The sequence below is a fragment of the Lagopus muta genome, chromosome 22 (genome assembly GCF_023343835.1).
Source record: "Lagopus muta isolate bLagMut1 chromosome 22, bLagMut1 primary, whole genome shotgun sequence".
In the NCBI taxonomy this organism is placed as follows: domain Eukaryota; kingdom Metazoa; phylum Chordata; class Aves; order Galliformes; family Phasianidae; genus Lagopus; species Lagopus muta.
In genome coordinates, this window is record NC_064454.1 from 4,901,370 (window position 1) to 4,922,953 (window position 21,584).

Sequence of the window (21,584 nt, forward strand, 5' to 3'; positions counted from 1 at the left end):
ACGCACAAACTGGGCATGAGACACAAAAGTTGCTCAAACTGCTAAGCTTTCTCCTCAAAGATAGCATCTCACACTCTCGGGGACACACTAAGCCTGTCCAGCTACTTAATCAGTCATTGAGGATGCACAGTTTAATTAACTTACCCCAAATTCCTCCTTTCTCTTTCCCTTTTTTGCTATTAATATTTTTCTCTATCTGATAATGCAGCATAGTTAATTCTTTCTGGCTTTATAATGAACGATGCCGTGATGAAAAAAGGTTAGCAGTGCTTCAGGCAGATTTTAATTATCCAGCTGAGCAGGTAAAAGCCCTTTATTCCTTGCCTTTCCCCCCCTGCACGCAACACCTTTGCTTGGCAATTAACCAGGGAGCATGGTGCCACGTTCTGCACCTTTTTGTTTTTCAGCAAGCAACGCTTGTGGCTGCCTTCTGCTGCATTCCTGTGCAGAGGAAGAGGAGGAACGTGTGCTACTGAAGTCTGCTGAAGATGGGATGGATGTAGGACCCTATGAGGCTGCTCAGAGCCTTTTTCCTACAGCACAGAGGATGAAGAGGGCCACTAAGATGATCACAGGGCTGGACCACCTTTCCTATGAAAAAAGATTGAGGGAACAGGGCTTGTTTAGCTTGGAGAAGAAAAGGCTGTGAGGAGACCTCATTGTGGCCTTCCAGTACTTGAAGGGTGCACACAGACAGGAGGGGGAACGGCTGTTTGTGATGGCTAGTAGTGAGAGGACAAGAAGGAATGGCTTTAAACTGAGACAGGGAAGGTTTAGGTTGGATATTAGGAAGAAGTTCTTCGCTCAGAAGGTGGTGAGGCACTGGCACAGGTTGCCCAAGGAGGCTGTGGATGCCCCATCCCTGCAGGCATTCAAGGCCAGGCTGGATGTGGCTCTGGGCAGCCTGGGCTGCTGGTTGGCTGCCCTGCACATAGCAGGGGGGTTGAACTAGACTAGATGGTCCTTTCCAACCCAAGCCATTCTATGATTCTGAGATAAGAGGAGCTTCCAGATCCCCATCACAGCCAAGAGCCGCTCGCTGCATCAGAAAACACTCCAAGGCCGGAGCTCTTGGGCTCCAGAGCAGCCCTGCAAGCTTTGCCGATAAATTGAATATTTACAAGGCCATATACCCACAACAGCACCTCTGTAAATCAGGAACAACTCCTAGCACAACTTTTTTTTTTCTTTTTGTATAAATCAATCACTATTTTTACAAAATAAATTAGGTGCCCGGAACACTCATCGATCACGGGTGGGTAAATCAGCACGGCCAGGAGCTGGGGAGCGCTCCCAGGAAGCTGGCAGGAGACGGATGAGGAATCAAAGCAAGCAGAAAGGATTTGTTTCTAATTTAGTTCCTCTGGTTTTAAAAATACACATACTGGTTGTGACATTTGCTGCACAGAGGGCCGGCCGGGAAGTTCACAAAGCTCATCCCCAGGCTGCTGCAGTCCCCAGAACAGAGCCACGACGGGTCGAAGTGGAACCCATAATCTCCTGCAATGACCCATGAAAACGGCTGCGTCACACAGCTTCCCATTGAGCATTTCTTTCTCTTGGCTGCAGCAGAGCTATTGCTTTTCATCAGGAGCGCGACCCAAGGGAGCTGTGCTGCCCACCCGACTGCAGCACAAGTGGGGAAACCAAAGCACAAGTGCAGGATCCGCTGAGCTCCACACCGCCAGCACAGCTCCAACCAGCACCCAGCAGCCCCACGGCCCTGTTTGTTTCCCCCTGCCCTGAGCCCTGAATGGAAATGTCACGAGGACAATCACCATGGTGACATTTCAGCAGCTCTGTACAGAGCTATGCGGGAAATGAATTTTAAAAATCCCTATTAAAAATGAAATGACAAAAACAATTTTCTGGCTGAAATTTGTTCTGAGAGGGTTTTGTTTTTTTTTTTTTTTTTTTGTTCACAGCAAAGAAAGTTTGAAGTGTTCTGTTGTTTTTTTTTAAGAGTTTCTTTTTTTTCTTTTTTTTTTTTCTTTTATTTAATGGAAGCACTGTGCTTCCAGTCTCTACTGGAGAAGTGACTTTTTTGCGCACCCATCGCTTGCAGAAATTCAACTCTGTTGAAACTCCGTTTACCAAACTTTCCCATGAGAATCATTGCATGTTTGGCTGCAATCTGATGTCACTGGATGCTACAGAACTGCTTCTGGCATAAAGGAATAAACATTGGTATATTTTCATATCATCAAGCCCTAAGACAACAGGGAAAAGCACGAATGCACCGTACCACCAATCCAGTTAATTTGCAGGTTTGTATCAAATCCACCAACATTAGAAAGCATTGATTAGCGCCAAGAGACTCCAATGATGGGCAGAACTCCATCAGCACAAACAGCATTACTTATTTCAGAGGTTGCATAGGTGGAAAGGTAAACTAATTTGGGCCAACTGGAGCAGAGCAGCACGCACACCATCGGAATCAGTTTTGCGGTGTCACACCATCCCTCCTTACAGACATCACTTCGTGCAGGGCTGTGCACAGGGCTCCAAGAGGTGCAATGCTGTCCAGTTGTGCTCCCAGCCTTTAAAGCTGCTCTGAATGAGCGGCTCTCATTAAAAACAGCCTGTTTGGACTCATGCATTTTTTCAGGCCACTTTTGTGTGCGTAAAAATATTACAACAGTCTTTGTTTTCTGCTTTTAAACAGAGGAGACTTCAGGAGCGCAGTAAATAACAGCTCCTACTCCATTGCAGCAGCAAAGTGATCATTTAGAAGCTGTTCCTTATCTACCAGAAAGAAAACAATGAAACTCTCAAGGAAGAACAAGTGGGTTTCACCACAACTTCTCAGGCACCTGGAGAAGTAAGGAGAGCAGCTTCAGCGCTGTGCATCCATTCTTGTTTTCCCCAGGGAGGTGCTCCTGCCCCTCTGCTGTGCTGTGACAGCTCACCTGGAGCACTGCGTCCACAGGTGGAGTCCTCAGGGCAGGAGAGACGGGGAGCTGCTGGAGCGCGGCCAGAGGAGGGACACAGAAATGGCGGCAGGGATGGAAGCCCTCCCTGCGAGGACAGGCCGAGAGCTGGGGCTGAGCAGCATGGAGAAGAGAGGTGACAGCCAAGGTCAGGCTGGACGGGGCTGTGAGCACTGCTGAGCTGTGGGTGTCCCTGTGCGCTGCAGGGAGTGGCACCAGGTGGCCCCTGATGCTCCCTTCCACCTCAAACCATTCCACGATGCAACTGCAGCAGCACAGCTGGTGTGAAGCAAAGCATTGGTTCTCCACTCCTCTTCCCATTCTCAGCTGTTGTGCCCACATCTCAGCTGCCCACTTTCACTGGGCTGGGCACAGCCATTGCTGGATTTACTTCAGCTGAGGGTTTCTTCCCCAAGTCAGCACAGAGCCCGGCAAGGCCAAAAGATGGGAGTGATGATTGGAGTCCCTTGTTTCTCTGACTGGCTTGCATATCACAAAAGAATGCTAATGTTCATGTCTTTATGAAAGCACTCGAGTTCATCAGCTTTGCAAAGAAGGGAAATTAAATCAAGATTTAATTGGGATATGCATGTTTTATTCATGGTACTATCCACAGGAGAAGCCAGACAGTTGAAGGTAAAGAAGTGGGGGGAAAAAAGAAATCTTTTGAGAAGTTGTTTCTCTCTGATTAAATAGAAATAGTTTCCCACTTCAAAGGAAGTGCTCCTTTAATGTATTTTAAATGCTCAAATGTGCTGTTCCAATGGCTCTGCACCAGGCCACTGTGCTGCACTTCAGCCAGAGAGGGGCTCCTGCAGCAGCCTTTGTGGACACTAATCCAATGATGTGAGCATGCAGACTCCTTTCCTCCTCCTGTCTGCCCCACGACTCCAGTACTGCATGGCACCAGTGCCTTCCTGCATTGCTGCATCCTTTCAGCACTGCTACGTACAGTGCAGGGATCTCAGCGCAGGCCACACTGCACAAAGAATGGGGATGATCAACAGGCTCAAGGCTCTGAAGGACACATATGGAAGAAAAACCCAGCTTGATGTTTCAGATCCAGCTTCATCCATTCAGCAGCCAGGAAACAAAGCACTTCTTCCTTTTCTGTGGCTGCACCACAAAGCAGGGAGAACGAATTGCATTCTTACTGCTTCACTTCTGAGTGAGAGCCTTCCATTATTTTATAATCTGCATATTTTGGTGACTATTTTCAGGGTTCCAGCAGGCTCCCGTTCCAAGCAACAGTTGCCAATGCACAGTGCAATGCAGATCTCAAAGGGGTTTTTCCAGCTGCCTTTTCAGCCAAGCCAGGGAAGTTTTGCAGTCAGGAAAGCAGCTCATCGTGCTGCTCCTCTGGCAAAGGACACCGTGCTCTGCAACACTGCAGGTGCCTGCATGGAGTTAGAGCCAGTGGAGAAGGTGAGATGAGACTTAAAGCACATCTTATCAGCCATGGAAGTGAGGATGGTTAAGCAGGTGCTTAAACAGAGCCTGGCAGTGGATGATCTTAAGCATGAATAGAAGTGCTTTCCCCACAACCACCTCTCCCAGCATGGTGCTAGGTTACCGTGCTTGCAGTATGTCAATGAGCTCTCAACACAGCGAGGGAAAGTGATGGAGTGGCTGCTAACAGCCACCCTTCTGCCTGCCACAGGGTTTTTCTGGTCAAAAAGACCTCTTTCAGGGCCTTCACTGAGACAAGAGAGAAAAGCATCCTTTCCCTGGGATGCTGCAGGAGTGCAGCAACCAGCAGAGCTGGGGGGAGCGGAGGAGGGTGCAGGAGCTGTGCGGCTGGGATGTGCTAAAGAAGAGATGAGGAAATGCAACATTGAAAAGCCAAAAAAGAAAGGCTTTCAGGACACAAGAAAGTTCCGCTTTGCTTTTTTTGATTGAAATGTAAACGTGAGGCACTGCGAGATAGCAGTTTGTAAGGGAGGAGGGGGATCTGCACAGCAACGTTTGCGTCACTCCTGGTGGGAATTTCTCTGTAAAGGAGCAATTGTTTGGTGACTGTGCCTGACAAAAGTACAATTGGAGAAGTGGAGGAGAAAAGAAGAAATTCTTCTCTGTAACTTGTGCCCTTCAGAAGCAGCCCCTGTCGCATTCTGTGCCTGGCGGAGCCACCGCTGCCTGGGGAGCCTCAGGTCTTTGTTAAGAAAAGGACACGGAGAGAAACACGAGTTCTCCCGAAGGCTCATTATTCAAACTGCTCCAGACCCGACGCACAAGTGCCGGTGACTTTGGAAGATGAACAATCTTATCTCTTGGGTGAAAAGGACCATTTGTTGTTTACTGTCCAGGAGAGAAAAATCACAATAGACACGAGAGGAAACTTGGAGAATAACGGAGCAAACTTGCCAAGCGAGCTGCGACGCGGGAGGGTGAGAAGCAATGCTGCTGAGCAGGGCAGGGTTGGGACCCAGGCTCAGCACAAGAGGGGATGCTTCCCCAGCAAACACAGAGCTCCCAGGGCCCCACAGGCATCCCATTTGAGCACCCAGCAAGGAGGAAGCAGGAGATCCTGCAGTAAGCATCTCTCAAAGAAAAGCCAGCCCAAACAGGCCGAATGAGAGCTGAATGGTGAGATTTAAGTTCGAGTATCTGCCTGCTTTCTCACCAGTTCTGATCTGCCTGAACATAGGCACCATTGCATGCTGTAGGATGATGGATGCTTCTCCCCTAGTGTCCACACTGCTGTTAGTGAGAGGCCCCCAGCCCTCAGCACAGCCTGGCAGAAGCACGTGGGTTAATCTGGAAATCAGCTCCTGCCTTCCTCCCTGCCCATCCCCAAATTGCAGGCTCTGCTGCAGCCGCTTCCTGGGGGTGAGCCAGGCCTCCTGAGCTCTGCTCTGCTCCAAGCCTTTGTGCTTGGATCAAGTCAAAGCAAAAATGCTCTGTTATTCTTGTTCCATCAGAAACTGTGCACATATAAATGTGCACGTGTAGCGAAAATATAGTGCAAGCAGAGTGAAACATATAATTTATTCTGGCAACTCTATAAACAGTCCCTCCAAGCAAATGGCTTCTTTTACTGAATAATGCACTCTGGACCCTCAGAAAGAATTTGTGGGAGCAGCAGGAGGTGGAAGAGGAAGTACATGGGAGGGGTGGGAAGAGAAGGGACAGCTCTACAGGTAGAGCACTGTGCAGGGAAAGCCAAAGGGACAGCAGCTGTCCCGGGGCGCTGGCAGATCTGCAGGGCAGCTTTTCCCTTCAACATCTGGTTATTTTGGAGCTGCTACACCAACTCCCTGCTCAGCCAGGGCATGGGGTGGATCATCTCTGGAGGACGGCAACGTGGGTCTGCAGAGAGCTGGGCAGCGCTGTGACTCATCTCAGGCACACATGGAATCATCCCCCCCGACTCCTGAATGGCATCTCTTAATGATAGAAGTCCCCGTGGTTTATAATTACCAGTTTGACAAGTTCACGAGTTCCCTGTTAATTATTATAATTAGCTTTCACTCGGCGAGAATGCAGGAGTTTAACAACAATATTAACAATGGGAGGACTATTATCAAGAATTAACTACAAAGAGCCGACGAGGAGGAGTTCCTCCTGCCTGCCAGCGAGTCCTATTAGCGCTGAGCCCTGCTTCTATCCTCAGCCTTGCTTAACTCAGCACTGCCTCCGAACTTGCTCGGAGAGTTAACAGCAACGCTTTTGTCCATGGTATTGGTAATAGAAGGGAAACAAGCTCCCCCTGTGCTGCTCAGAATAGGATCAAGATTCAAGCCAGCAGATACAAGGAAATTACAAGCTAAGGCTGCCAGGGACCACAGGCGTGTTCCAGAAGCAGCCTGATGCTCCACTGGTCCCACCATGTTTCACACGTGGCAGTGCAGAGACAGAAAGGGGGGAGGAGAGGGGGAAGGTCCCTGGGTAGCCCCCAGCTCAGTGGGCTGCCAGCCCTTGCTGTATCCATAGGAGCAGGAGAATGCTCAGCACATAATGAGGTACAGGCAGTGCTCTTGCAAGCAGGCATCACTCAGATGTGCTCAGCACAGCATCCCCTGTGAGAATCCCTTTGCTGACCCGAGGTCAGGAGGGTATGGAGGCATTAAGCCCCCAAGGCCTAATGGGAACAGCTCCAAACAACCACCCAGCTGACTTCAAGATGCTTCTGACCACGGTCAATGCAAAAACTAAGCAACAGCTGGAATGGTGACATCAATTCAACAGCATTGTCCTCATCTCCCCTGCTTTGAGTAGTGTGAGGATTGGGTCCCGTAAGCATTTGCAGCACATGCACTGCATCGTGGTGCTCCAGAGCCACCAAGCCAAGCACATCTAAAAGCCTGTGGAAGCCTCTCCTCCACCGAGTATGCAGCAACAGGCCGAACAAGTAGCAGACAAACATCAGTTTTTGGCATCTCCACTTTGCTAGAGACGACAGCACCAGCTTCTCAAACACAGCCAGACCCAGAACAAACCAACACAATATGACTTTTTTTCCTCCTTTCCAAGTTCAAACGCATGCAAAGTGCTTATCCAAAGCACGGGAGAGCTCGAGAAGCACGCTGTGCAAATAATTAGTTATCTTGAGCTCTTTCACACCTGAAACAGAAGGTTGGAGGCATTTTGTTCCGCTCTTTTTTAATCACACCTTCATGGGGCAGCAGCAATGACCGAGGGGATCGGTGCTGCCCCAAGGGCCTCTGCTCTGCTCCAGCTTCCCAGTCATTTATTCCTGACTCTCCCCCCAAGGAACAAATTCTTACAAATATTTTCAAAACTACAGGCAGCAGAAACACAAACACCCCATACAAGTCAGCCCATATCTCCTTTTATACTGGACGAATGAACATGCAGAAGAACAGAAGAGACAACAGTGATCGTTCCGTTTTGTTTGCGCACGGAAAGGATCCGTTCTCTTCTCAGGGAATTATTAAACATTCAGCACAAGGTAACAAATATTTCTTAAGTGTAGGAATTCCTATTGCTCTCCCCTTGCAAACAAATCACTGGTTAGCAGGAGATACTGGGTTAGTGCTCTCCCTGAGCCTTCTGGGAAGCTCCTTTGAACACTTACAACATCAGAGCACAGGACCTGATTTGTCAGACAAGCCTGACTTTATTATTTTTTTAAAAGGGGGATATTATCTCTTGCCTCCAAAGGAACGAGGAAGAGGAAAAAGCCACTGATACAGAAGGGGGTAGAGATGGATACAGAACCTCATTATTAAACAAAATAAATAAAATATACCAGCAGAAAATGTGTCTTGGCTTTATTACTATATTCTGTCCTCTAAATATTTCATTCCCAACTAATGCACAAGCCAAATGGAAAAATTCAAGCAAAACTGCACTACTTAGAATACACTTAATTATTGATTCGGCCAAGAGGGGAAAGAAAGGAAAGGAAAGAGAGGGGAAGAAAAGGCACAAAGCTGTTGTTGAGCTCTGTCCTGGAGCTGCTGTTGTGAACTCGAGCAGCTCTCAGGGGAAGGCAGAGCACACACATACAGATACAGGCACGTATTCTTGCAGAAGTTTTAGCTTAGGATTTTTGAGGGCCTTTTCCTTTGCAGGCAGAAAACCAGCTCAACAGGTGGCACCCCTCACTAAAGGCCAGAGCCTTATCACCTGCACAGGGAGCATTGCTCTGCAAAGAAAGCTGCTTTCCCCTTCTCTCCACAGCCCCCTCAGCAGCCAGAAGCCAGACAACACACTTCAGAAAGAACCTCAGCTCCTGCCAGCATCCTTCCCCAGGGATCCCCACCCCAGACAGCCCATGCTGATCACGTCAGCTCTCTGACACACAAGATATGAGATTAAAATGACTCACCCAAGCTGAACCCATCCTTGCCAGCATTCCCATCGCCACTGCAGCCCCCACCTGCAGCAGGACCAAGCAGCACAGCTGCTGGGTAACATCATTTATACCATCCACACCATGATAAGGAGCAAAAGGAGCACACCTGTGTTAGGGGCACCAGCAGGGAAACAGCTTTGGACAGCAGAGGAACAGAAAATAGGAAATCAATGGTGAGTTAAGGCCAGAGAAAGTAATTAGGCTTGGGAGCAGTGCCACTCACTGTGGAAGCAGTGAGTTTTTAAGTGTGTATGAACCAGATTGGTGTGCTTACACGTGGCTGAAAGCCTACCAGAGAAGGCAGCTGAGCAACGTTGCCATTCATGGGGAGAAAAACTTAAGTTGTGGTGCATTTGTGAGCAGATTGGAGGGACCTGGTTTTCCTCCCCTGCTGTGATAAGTCCAAAGCAGCAGTTTCAAAGTTGTGGGAATTGCGTAGAAGGAGAAGAAAGGGAAAGGACAGCGGCAGCCAGCGATGAGCACAGAGAGGAGCAAATAAAACCAAAAATAGGCTGAAATCCCACATCTAAAGCAAACTTACGTGCTTGCTGTCCCTTCCAGTCGGTGTTTTTTGAGGAAGAAATCATTTTGGTTGTTGCTTTTGTCTTTGTATTTGGACACAGGCGAAAACACGTTCTTGAAAGCGCTGCTAAAACTCATTTCTTGTTCCCAACAAAACATCTCTCCACAGACATCAGAACCCAATTTCCTACAAGGCTGTCACTGCCATTGCCTGCATTTCCCAGTATGGAAAACTGCCCATCTTCCCATATTCAAAGCCTTTCCATTAAGCTAATTTCTCCTGACTGACATGGTTCTGAGCAGAAGTGCAATCTCACCAGGGGACAGGGTGATGAGGTGGGATGTGCCAGATGGGACAACCATTTCCCAGTCTCACCTGACTGGGAGCTGAGGTCTGTGTCTCCCACACATCATTATAAGCGCTTCTTTTAATTGCTTCCAGCTGCCATCCCCTGCCTGTCCATGCATCTACGTGTCCAGCTTTCAACCTACACACTCCTCCCACACTCCTATAGGCACTGACCTGTCTCTGTGCCCGCTGCCAAACACAAAGCAGTGAGTCTATAAAGGGAAAATAAAAGCCGGTGCAGAAGGCTTGCATTTGAAGGCTTTCACAAAAGAAAGGCAGCAGCAGAGGCAGCTCTGTGTTTTCCTCTACCCAGATCTAAATATTTATAAGTGACTTTTGAGAAGGTCTGACCTTCCCAACCCCTCCTGATGAGCTGCTGGCCCTGGTGGCTGGGGCCAGATGGGGGGAGGGAGCCCACCCCAGGCATGCTGAGCAGGGACAGCACGCCTGCAATGCCAACCACGGCTTCAATTAGAAATTTCACTGAAATTTCAAATTACGGCTGTTTTTCTAAGCGATAGAATTATGCCGTGTTAGAGAGAAAGTGACAGGTAATTTGGGACACTGAGGATTTCTTGGACTCGATAGTTAATAGGGAGTTTAGCACCAATTCCTCTGTAATTTGCACTTCTGAGAAACCGTGTTATTATAAAGTCAGAAATCTCAAGCACTTTCAACTCCGGATCCACCAGACTGAGGATGACCAGGAATTGAGACGGCCCGAGCCCACAGGTCACCCATTTCAATATCTGAAGAGGGGTGGCTTCCCAAAACGGCCGCTCCAATCGAGGAGCTGAAAATTGGAGGTGACATTCAGAAGTCTCTGAAAATTATCACCCTGACTTCCTCCTTGAAAAGCTTATCTGAATCCTAGCTTATCCTTTGATGAGGTTACAGAAAAAGCATTCTGCTCTGAGTACTTGAAAGATAACAGGCAATATATGTGAGCCAGTACGCGTCTCCCTGGGGGGAAAACACTATCGAACATGCCGAGCATGGGACACTAATTAAATGGTCTGAATTATGCTGGACATTAAGGTCCTGTGTGGCTTGATTTAACACCTTCCTATCCTTGAACCCATGGAGCACTCATGCATCCCCATGAGGAGTGGTGGGCAGCCTCAAGGAACCCACAAGATCTTCATTAACTAAATAAATTGCCTCTAAAGATCAAACCCACTGTAGTTCTGAGGAAACACCGAGCTGAGGCTCTGGCTGATCCTGCCTGTTGGTAAAGACACAACAGTGCTCTAATTTTTGCTCAAATTCAAGCCTCATGCTTGGATTTCTCGTACTGATGCTAAACCAATAGCTATGACCAAGTGTCTTCATGAGCTTTAGGAAGGAAAGAAAAGAGAGTGGAGAAAGAGGTGCTGTTGTATCAGAGAAAAAAAGTGGATTCAGTAATTGGGCTTGTAAAAGGGCCGTGAAAATGGATGCAACGAAGGAAAACAGTGAAGCAAGCACAGCTGGGAGAGGGCGGGGGAAGGAAAACCAATGCACTGAAACAATGGAGCTGTGATGAGAGCAGCACCAATCTTGAGAACCCAAACGTCTCCTCTGGTAGCAGCGGCACATGGAAGGCACGCGTCCCACATAGTGCCCCTGGTGGGCACCAAATAACAGCAAACCACACAGCACAGATCCAGGCACTAACCTGGGGAGGGATGGTGCACAGGAACGTTATCCCAGCAGTTCAGCTTTTTAGTAACAGTAAATTATGCTCTACATGAAACCTGCTTGTAAGCTCCCAAGTGCATTCAAGATGCAGCGTATCGCCACTTCGTCACAAGAGCTCTGCAGCACAGGGCCACATATAATGCACGTTTGTGTCACACGTCTTCCTCAAGCAAAAGCCCCAAACCTTTGCATTTGTGGCAGCCAGAATTACAGTATTACTTTGCTTTACTTTCAACTTTAAATAACTTATGACATTTCAATACCGAATGTAAGATGGAAACAAGGTTTGAAATGCGTAAATTATTGGTTCCTAAATGGAAAGCAACTTGAGATGGAAGTTTTCATTACAAGCTGCTGAATGGGTCAATCTCTGTGCAAACATTCAGTATGATTAGTAGACAAGTGCAGTCCTGGAGTGCAGAGGGCTTGTTTCCAAATAAAGGAAACTCTGCCCCCAAAGCTCTCAACTGTACTAAGGCTTTGTGTACCAGAGTGGTCATTTCACGGGCATTTCTGAGAAGGCAGAATTGAAAGGCTCCGAAACCACAAAGGAAAACACAAAGGGAAAATTGCACAAAATTAGAAACTTTTAAGGCATATTTTCATTTTCTACCAATCAAACGGTGATGGGGGTGCGAAAAGGAGCCCTGTAGGATTCTGTGCTCAGGGCTGCAGGGATGCTGGCATCTCACATCACAGCAGGCTCAGATGGGCTCCAATGTGGGCTGGGGACCACTGAGCTGTGGTCAGCCATGGAGGTGCAGTTTACATTACATCAAAGTGAAGAATACTGGAGAACCATGAGCAGCTGTTTCCCACCCCTGTTAGGAGCACTTCTCTCCAGTGTGGGACAGCTCACCTGGAGGGAGGCAGGGATGTGCCAGCGTAACCTCTTTTCTGATGAGTTTGTCACTGAAAAAGCAGACAAAAGGGAGAAAAATATTTTAATGGCTTAATTCCTTTTAAAATGAGCTCTTTCTTAATTCTGTCCCTCCCTTTAAAATGCTGATAATTGTTTCCTGGTTCCCTGCCATATTCCAAACCATTGCTGTTAGCACTTCAGGCACCGCTGCGGAAGATCAGTCGGGAAGCATTCTGAGTGCCTTACATCAAAGGGACTGAAAAACTGTAAATTTAACAGAATGTATTATGCAGGTGGGGGGGGGGAAAATGGAAATTCTGTTAAAAAGGAGAGCTCATTTCACCTCGTTCTGGGGCAGGGCTTAAGACAGCTAATGCGTCTCTGAGGAAGAGCTCCAGTCTGCCACAACTCAAACAGCCGCGAGCCTGGGAAGTGGGAGCAGCAACAGGTAGAAGAGGTCCCCAGGTTCAGTGTGGATGGGGAAACCCACCAGCAGGGAGTGTGGAACCTCAGGTAGCGAGTCAGGAGAAGAGGAGCTCAGAGGAGACTTTGTCAATGCCTGCAACTCCCTGAAAGGAGGTTGTGGCAAGGTGGGTGCCAGCCTCTTCTCTCAGGTAACAGTGATGAGAGGTGATGGCCTCAAGTTGCACCAGGGGTGGTTCAGGTTGGATATTAGGAAAAAAATTTTTCTCCAAAAAAGTGGTCATTGACACAGGTTGCCCACGGAGGTGGTGGAGTCCCTGGAGGTGTTCAAGAGCTGTGGGGATGTGGCACTGATGAACACGGTTTGTGGACATGCTGGGGATGAGTTGACGGTTGGATTAGTTGATCTTCGTGGTCTTTTCCTGGCTTTATGGTTTCATAGCTCTATAGGTTGGAAGGAGGCTCCTGGAGCAAGCTCAGCCCTTCCCACCTCTACAGGAGACCTGTGCTCAGCTCTTGGTGCAACAGCAGTGTCTGAGGGCAGCTCCAGGTGAACACCCAAGGGAGTCCCCTGCACTGCCATAGACCAAAACCTGCACAGCAAGACGGGGTGGGGAGCAGAGGAGGGATGCAGGTGAAAAACAAAGAGGAAAAGATGAACACAGTAGGATCGAGGGTCAGGAAATCTTTTTGCCCAGGACAAGTTGCCACCTTCAATAAACATCTCCCTGCCCACCCCAGCCCTGGCCACCGTACTGCATGGGCTCGGTGCAGTCCCTGGCTGCAGGCTGGGAGGGCTGCAGTGGCCAAAACAGCAAAGCTGAGCAGCCCTGGGAGGAAATGCTTCAAAGGGCCCTCGCCTCAAAAATGTTGAACATTATTTCCATGGGTCCTTAAACAGAATAATTCATTAGTCAGCTAACAGCAATCAATAGCACACTCCAACAATTTATACGCTGACTCTGTTTACCCGGTAGACCCTCTTTGATAATATTATTTATGATTCTAAATAACTCCATCGGTGTTCAATAGAGCTGGGAGGCACCTAAGGGACCGGGGCACAATCAAATTATGAAGACATATGGTTTACTCAGCGCTGGAAATGTTCAACTGCATTTCATTGCTGTTAGTCCTGCTGCAGTACCTTCTCCAATCACTTCTACAACCTTCCTAATATCGTTTGCTGGAAGGGAACACTTCTTCAGGGAGAGGGCTCTCACAGCTGACTGAGGGATGTGGCTGTAAAGGGAGTTTTATTGTGGCTATTTCTGCATTCCTGGTGCTGAAGGACAGGTCAGCAATCTAAGCTTGCCCCACACGCACTGCTCTGCATGGTGCATGGAGCAGCCCACGTTAATAAAGCACTTCTGATAGACCCCACACCAGCCAAGTGCTGAGTCATTATTATCGACAGAACATCGCGTAAGTACTCCACTGAACGTCCTCTGGGCTTTGAGGGTGTATAAAGCTAACACTGGTGCTATATTGCTCTATAAACTCTAGTCCTCCCCGCAGAGAGGCAATAATTAATCAGATGATGCATATACGTAACAAATTTAAAAGGTAAAACTTCCCAGCAAAAATTATGGGACTGGAGAGAGGCGGGCGATGCGCTGCAGCGAGCTGCGCCTGGCATCCCATTTCCATCCCTCTGTCCGTGTGCCACTTACAAGGGCCGAATCCTGCAGGCATGATGAAGCACCAAGCCTGCAGCCTGCATGCTCTGCTGCAGCACTGCGCTCCAGCACCTTTATGCCATGCGCAGGAGCTGCTGACATCAGCACACCCACGGGCTTTGCAGGACCCTGAGGGGCAGATGAAAGCCAACATCTCTGCTTCTGAACACAGGAACTCCTCTTGACGATGATCCTGCTCGTTCACAGCTAACAAATAGCCCGGGCTATAAAATAAAATGAGAGCAGTTACCACTGTGGAAATATAATCTCTGAGAGAATCCCACTAGAGTAATAATTAAAACAGATACTGAAGACTCTGACAACCCTGGATTTATTTTTGGTTTTAAACTATTTCTGCGATGCAATTTCCTTTTGAAAAATCAGCATCTCCTTCCCATAGCAGATGCAGATATTTCAGTCTGGGTTTCCCCCCCCTCCCATGAAGTACAATGGAAAACCAAACAGTGACATTTCCCATGGAGTGGAATGGGAAGACATTTGTGACTTGGAAATGTCAGGTTTCTTCACCTCCACTTTCCCATGCAGACTTGCACTTTTGATAATACCCCTTTCTATAGCGAGAAAACGTTTAGGTGGAAGATTTCCAGCCAGCCCCTGTAATTACACAGGATATATGGCACGCAGCAACCCTCTCCCTACTGCTTCTAAAACGGTAACAACGGGAACATTGCTTTGTATTTGCCAGCTGAGGATGATTAAGAAAGAAGCCAGTAGGGGGCCAATTTTTTTTTTTTCTTATTTAAAACATTTGGAAATAACCTAAAATCCAATGCTCAGGCTCACAGCTTGGCTCTTCTGCTGCTTCCTGTCACAGCTCCTGTCCACAGAAGCTGCCGTCACTTCTGGAAACCTGCTCTAACCCCCATCCTGCAGGGAGATGCCTTGCTAACAGCCATCAGTCACAGCTGCAGAGACCTCTTCGGGGAGTGGGAAGGTGAGATCCATGGGACAGCTTTCAGGCCATGTCCAGCACCCTGCATTTGTAGCCTTAAAGGTGATGTTATGCTCTTTCTATTTAGTTATCCTCACTTCCTTTCCTTCTTGACATTTATAAACTTCGGATGTTTTTCCTCTTTGGGTCCTAGAAGGGCATTTTGGAAGTCTGTATCATAGCACACAGGAACGTCGTACCCCCTGAAATCACACCCAGGTCACCCCACCATGAGATCTCCTTCATGCTGTGTCCTCATGACCTGTCCCATCCTGGGGATTTAGCTTCAGCTTCTGTCAGATCACTGCTGCATGCCCAGTCCCATGACCATGTCACAATGCTGTGCTTTGGGGTGCATGGCGCTGCTGCCCCTGCAGCTGCCAGAGGGAGGAAGACGCGGAGATGACTACAAATGCTGGGAGAAAAAAAGAGATTCCAAGGGATCAGAAGGATGCTCTTAAAGTAGGTGGCAAATTACACGTGAAACATCAGTGACTGCCTCGAGCTGAAGGCCAGTTTGGCAGTGGGGCTGTGCAGGGGCATTGCCAGAGGCAGACAAACCTTGCTGTAGCATCAGTGGGAGAGGGGCCATGGGGCATAGCAAGGGCATGGATGACATTGGTCCCAGCTCACCTCCTGCCATTGCGCTGCTCACACTGGTCCCACTCTGCTCTCCTCCCAGAGGTCCAGCTTAGCTGCATGCCAGGTGAGACCCTTCTCATTCCTCCCACTTAACACCCCCAACTCCTTAAATGGCACTGAGTCTAACTGAGTGGTGGATAAACATTAGTTTCACAGCTCACAAAGCAGAACCGCCAGCTACTGCCAGTCTAGATGTAATGAGTTCCTCCCAGGGCCCCTGGGAGCATTTAGAGTGGGCTCTTCTTTACCCAAGCTGCCAGTCAAGCCGGTACCAGGGGGGGAAGGAACGCCATTAATCTCTTTCCCACCATCTCATCCATAGCTGAAATCCCTTCGAGCATGTAACAGTTTTATTTTAATGTGCCATCCTGGTGACGTGGGCAGCAGCAGCGTGGGCAGAATGCGTGGCTGCCCGCATGTCCCCACACAGCCCAGCCATGGGCTCTGCTTGGGGAGCGCCACCAGCACAGAGCAGCGACAAGGGAGAAGCGTTCCTGTGTTGCACTCTGCATACAGGCTGCTGTTGTCACCTCCGTGGATATTCTTTAATTAACAGCAGATTGCTGCTCTGTGGAGAGAGACTAATTTAGCACCCGAAGAGAAGCAAAGAAAGTTTGCTGGCAGCACATCGCCAGTGGCCAGAGACATCTCCGACCACACCGTGCTTTCACTGGGACCCTGAATCACTTGTCAGGAGCTTTTCCCAAGTGGCCATAGTGAATCAGCTAATGAAGATGATGTCATGAATCTTGCAGGCACTTCAATAGCCCATCCACAGCTGCTGCCATGTCCCTAACCCCTCCTGTCCTCCTCTGGAAGACAACACCGTATCATAGCATATCATTTTCACGGAATGACTCTGGTTGGAGGGGGCCTTAAAGGCACCAGCTGTGGGCAGGGCTGCCCCCCACCAGCTCAGGCTGCCCAGGGCCCCATCCCACCTGGCCCTGAGTGCCTGCAGGGATGGGGCACCCACAGCTCTCTGGGCAGCAGCGCCAGCGCCTCACTGCCCTCTGACAAAAGGATTGCTTCCTCACAGCTCACCCACATCTCCCCTCTTGCAGTTTAAACCCATTCTCCCTTGTCGGGTCACTACCAAACCATGTATACAGTCACTCTTCCTCCTGCTTGTGAGCTTCCTTCAAGTTCTGGAAGGCCACAATGCACTCTCTGCAGCTTTCTCCAAACGAAACAAGCCCAATTTCATCAGTCTTCATAGGAGAGATGCTCCAGCCTTCTGACCATCTTTGTGGCCCACATCTGCTCTCCTGCTCCCGCTACAGGAGCAACCCGCAGTGACCTGAGATCACATCGGAGGGGCAATGCCATCAGAGGTCAGCACTCAATGCTACAAGGATGTGTATAGGAGGAGCAGGATTTACGGGTATGTTGCCTTAAGGCAAGGTCACCTGGGACAGATCCTGAGCTATGGAGGTGCTGCATCAGCAGCAATGTCTTGCACAACACCAGCACCTCACTGACAGGAGTGCAGCCATCAGTGCCAGCATATCACAACGCACACTGATAGCGTGAGCAGGGTGATTGCATCCCAGACAAGAAACACCATCTGAGATGTGAAAGGAGCCACACGTAGGAGTTATCTGTTGCCCCTCTCCTCAACTCATCTTGGAGCCGACTCAGTGTACAAGATGGAGAATGATAGAGTCACTGCAAGGCCCTTTCCAGAAGTCTGATGGACGGACTGCCAAGCTCTGATTGTATCCAGGCTCTGTGTGTCAGCCCAGGGTTGCTGCTCCCGCATCCTCTCTCACAGAGCAGAAGCAATGCTCTAATCCGCAGAGATGGGCAGGGTGCCAGAGTGGACTTTTCCATCCCTAATCTCCAAGACGATGGACACCTGTGTCTCTCTTCTCTGCCTGGCCGTATTTAGCAGCTGTAATTATATCCTTTCAATCTCTGTATAAATAACTGGAATTCCGGGTAAAGTGTTGGTTTGCTTGATTTACATCCCCAGTAAGTCAATAAGGTTGCAACAAGGATAAATCAAGGCAGAACTGCATACTCAGAAGATCTGAGAGGAAGAGAAAGAAACTTCTGCTCCCCTCTCTCTCCCATTACTCATGCTTGTTTATAAAGTGGCTGGGATAGTTTTGGCATTAAATAAACATTAAGTGATTGCTAGAATATTTCATCATTGTCCTAAGTGCCCACAGAGGGTTGCGGGAAGGAGGCACTTGTTTTTCCGGACTACTTCAGCTTTCAGGGCTGTGAAGGAGGCTGAGGCTGTTGGCTGAGTGCCCCCTCCCCATTATCACTCTCTGCACTAGGGTGGCTTCTCTGCAAGAGCAGGGGGAGGTGGGGAGCCCCGATTCCTGAGATCCCCAACCCTACTCCTTAAAGCCCAACCAGGAATTCCTCCTTGGTGTGACCTTGCTTCTTCTTTGCAAAACAGCAGCTTGTGAGAAGTCAGGGTGCTTTGCAAAGCCCAGAACACTGCCGTCGCTTCCTCTCCTCCTCCCTCTCCCTCAACCCAACCACTGCTCCCTGGGGGTAGGTGCATGCCTTCCTGCCCCCTCCTGCTCACAGCCCAGGCACCATTAGCAAACATGCTCACCTCAGACCCCCGGTGCACATCCATCAATACTCATCACTCGCTATTTCAGATCTTGGGTGGGAGGAAGCGTAAAAACCAAGCCCCACCTCATCACTGAGCCACAGCATTGTTTATCTCACACTGGACCATAACCTGCAGCATACAGAGAGCAGTAGTGAGGCTTCACACTGGTCTATCCGATGGAGGAGCTGGCCAACCCAGGTAGGGGCAAAGGAAAGCCACGGCATTAACTGCAGCGTCTGCATCATTGGACAGCAGGCTGCATGGCAGGGTGTGCGATGCTAGATGGACGAGTCTGTCCTGGATGTTTTTCAAGTGGAGATTAACCACTGAGTAGGTTCTTTTTATTTAAGATGCCATATGTCTCTTCCCTCTAAATATCTCTTCCATCAGACACCGCTGTGATTCCCAGTCTGCCTTCCAACACTGCCTTTCAGACACGATTCCAAACACTTCATAAAATCACGTTAAATCAGAGTCAGAAAATACTTTCAGGACTCCTTCTGTCCATTCTCCTGCTCTATGCCGTGCCCACACATACGCTCAGCTGCTTTGTCTGCTCTGGCTCTCCACAAAAACCTCTCCACAAATACATTTTTCAGGATTCCTTGTGTGAGATTTCCCCGTTAAAGCTGCCAGAGCTGCGCTGCGAACCCTTTGGTTTTGGGGTGGGCTCCTCCTTGGTGACTTATCTGATTACACTGTGAATTCTTTTCTCCATCTGTGAAAGGGGGATGGCAATGCTAGCCCTCTCCCCCCCCCTGCTGTGAGTTTCAATATATCAAGGACTTTGAGGCACTTAATACTATGTAAATGGGAGACATATCAGCTGTGCCTCAGACAAATGAATTTCACTTAGATTGATGGGTGTGAAGCACTTCCAAAATTAGGCCTATTCTTCTTAAATCAAACAGTTTCCCCAAGCCAGTTCAGCTCCATTGATGTAGAGGAAGTCATCAAGTTGCGATTCATCATTGGGTTCGATAAAACACCCTCAGTATCCTGACCCACCACATGCTGCTCTTCTTTAGCATGAGTTAAAGTTTGGTCAAATACATGATGAATACCACTATATCCCTTGACATCACAGGGCTGAAAACCCTGGGCATGCTCCTGACTGAACTCAAAGCACACAAAGAATCTCATATGGAGCTGGGAGCAACACCCGGATATTTAGGCTCATGTTCAGTGGTTGCAAACCAACGGATTCGCTGATCATCCTTGTTCCTCAAAGGTGAATTGGAAACATGCAAGTCAACCTTTGGTACCTCAGAGTGCCCCACTTCACCGCCATGGGTCTCTGCCACTCTCCTGCAGCCTTAGGAAGCAGGTTGGCACTACTGCTGGTCAGTGGGGCTGAAAAGCAGCACTCTGTGATTGGAGTGCCTCTGTGATGCTGAGCTGTTTATGACATTAAGTGGTCCATAACAGTATAGATAATGTCATAAACCTCATTTCATTCAGTTAACAAACAGTAAATCCATTTTGCACATAGGAACATCATCACACCTGTAGATAGCCAAGTAATGTCATGGTAAACCATACTGAGCTGTTAACTACAGCTTTACGTTCACATATATGGTCAGACTGCAATTCCTCTCTAAGAGGCAGCGCTCAGCCTTAATGTTGGGGTGAAGCCTCTCCATGCCATGAACACACTCTACAGCCCAGGGAGGGGAGCACGTGCTGGATGCCACACTGTGGGGCCCAAACAAAGCTCATCTCCCCAGGGCTGCAGCTTCTCTTCTCCAAAAACCAAGCATTCATCCAACTGAAGGCTCCCGTATGTTGTTTATACATAGAGGAGCTCAGCTCTCTCCAACTTTTTTTCTAACTGCAGATAATCAGCAAAGCTGGGCAAATAATTCAACACGTATAATTTATTCTATGAATTTTGATTCTTTGCCCACAAGCTGCTTGTGCTTCTCACAAAGGTCCTGTGAAATTATTCAGAGAAAGCGCTGCCCTGGCCTACGGCTCTCTCTGACCCCCCCAGTGCTACACTGCTGGCTGTTGGCTTATGCAAGAGAGATGCCTCCATCACCTGCCATCCCTGTTTATGGTCCAGGACAAAACCAACCTCAGAGGGCACCAAAGCATTAATAGAAGCCATACCTGGATGCCCAGAACCGCATTTCCAGGCGTCGTGCTGTACTAGGTGCAGCAACCGGTTAGCTGAGTAATCATGGAAGCGTGGTCACGTCATCCATGTGTTTGTACCAAAATGCCCCACACTGTCATTAAATGAGACTAAACACACACAGGAGCAGCAGTAAGCACAGCTGTGCTGCTTTTACCCATTGGCAGCGCAAGGAGATGATGCTGCAGCCTCGCACGTAGCTGCAGTGCCAGTTAGCAAGCTTTCCTTAACTTCTGTTGAAGCTGTGAATTAAGTGGCATCTGTTGGAGCTGGTTTCCTACGCAGGTCTCCTTGTGCCACCACACCGCGCCTCTCCCCCACGCATCCAAACACAGCTGCTGGCAGGGACTGAGCCCAGTAGTGCCAAGGCTACAACTGCAAGGAAAAGGCTGAAGAGCATCCAGCAACACAAAGAAGTGCATAATCCCCAGCTTTGGGAAGAGCCAGTTTCAAACTTTGCTAAAAATGACTTGCTACGGGGGCAGACCAGCATGTTCCCGGCCAACTAACACATTAATTACATTACAGCTTTGCAGCCATCATTGCACAGTATTGCCTTCATGTGTGACAGGCAGCAGAATAGCTGCTACAACTTCCCATTAACGACCCATCCAAGGTGGGAGGTGATGTGTTTATAAGAACTGCCACATTAATGCCTGGTTACAGACCATACCAGAGGCTCCTTATAGCTCTGATGCCTTGATGGTCACCACTCCCAGCTGATGGCATCCCAACTGCACTCACCCCATGGATACCCTCCATCTCTTCACTTTCACATCTAAACATTGTCAGCTTGTCTGCAGGAAGAACTACGACCCTGGAAGTTAAACGTGCTTGCCAAGACAAATGTTGATTTCCTTTCCCTACCAGCATTCAGATATCTGGTTAATTCAATGCAAGGAATTAAGCTTTGTTTCAGTGTTCAGCTTGGAAATAAATTAAAAAACATTGAGGTAGAAAAACACTGCAGCTGTTAAAGCTGTTTAGTGACCAAGACAGCCTCAAAATGTGT

General features: G+C 48.7%; 1 protein-coding gene across 1 annotated transcript in view; it reads left to right on the plus strand.

The window, feature by feature from the left end:
* The window catches only part of APOC3 (apolipoprotein C3), a 297,981-nt gene that overhangs the window by 108,122 nt on the left and 168,275 nt on the right, over positions 1 to 21,584 (plus strand). The window lies entirely within an intron of this gene.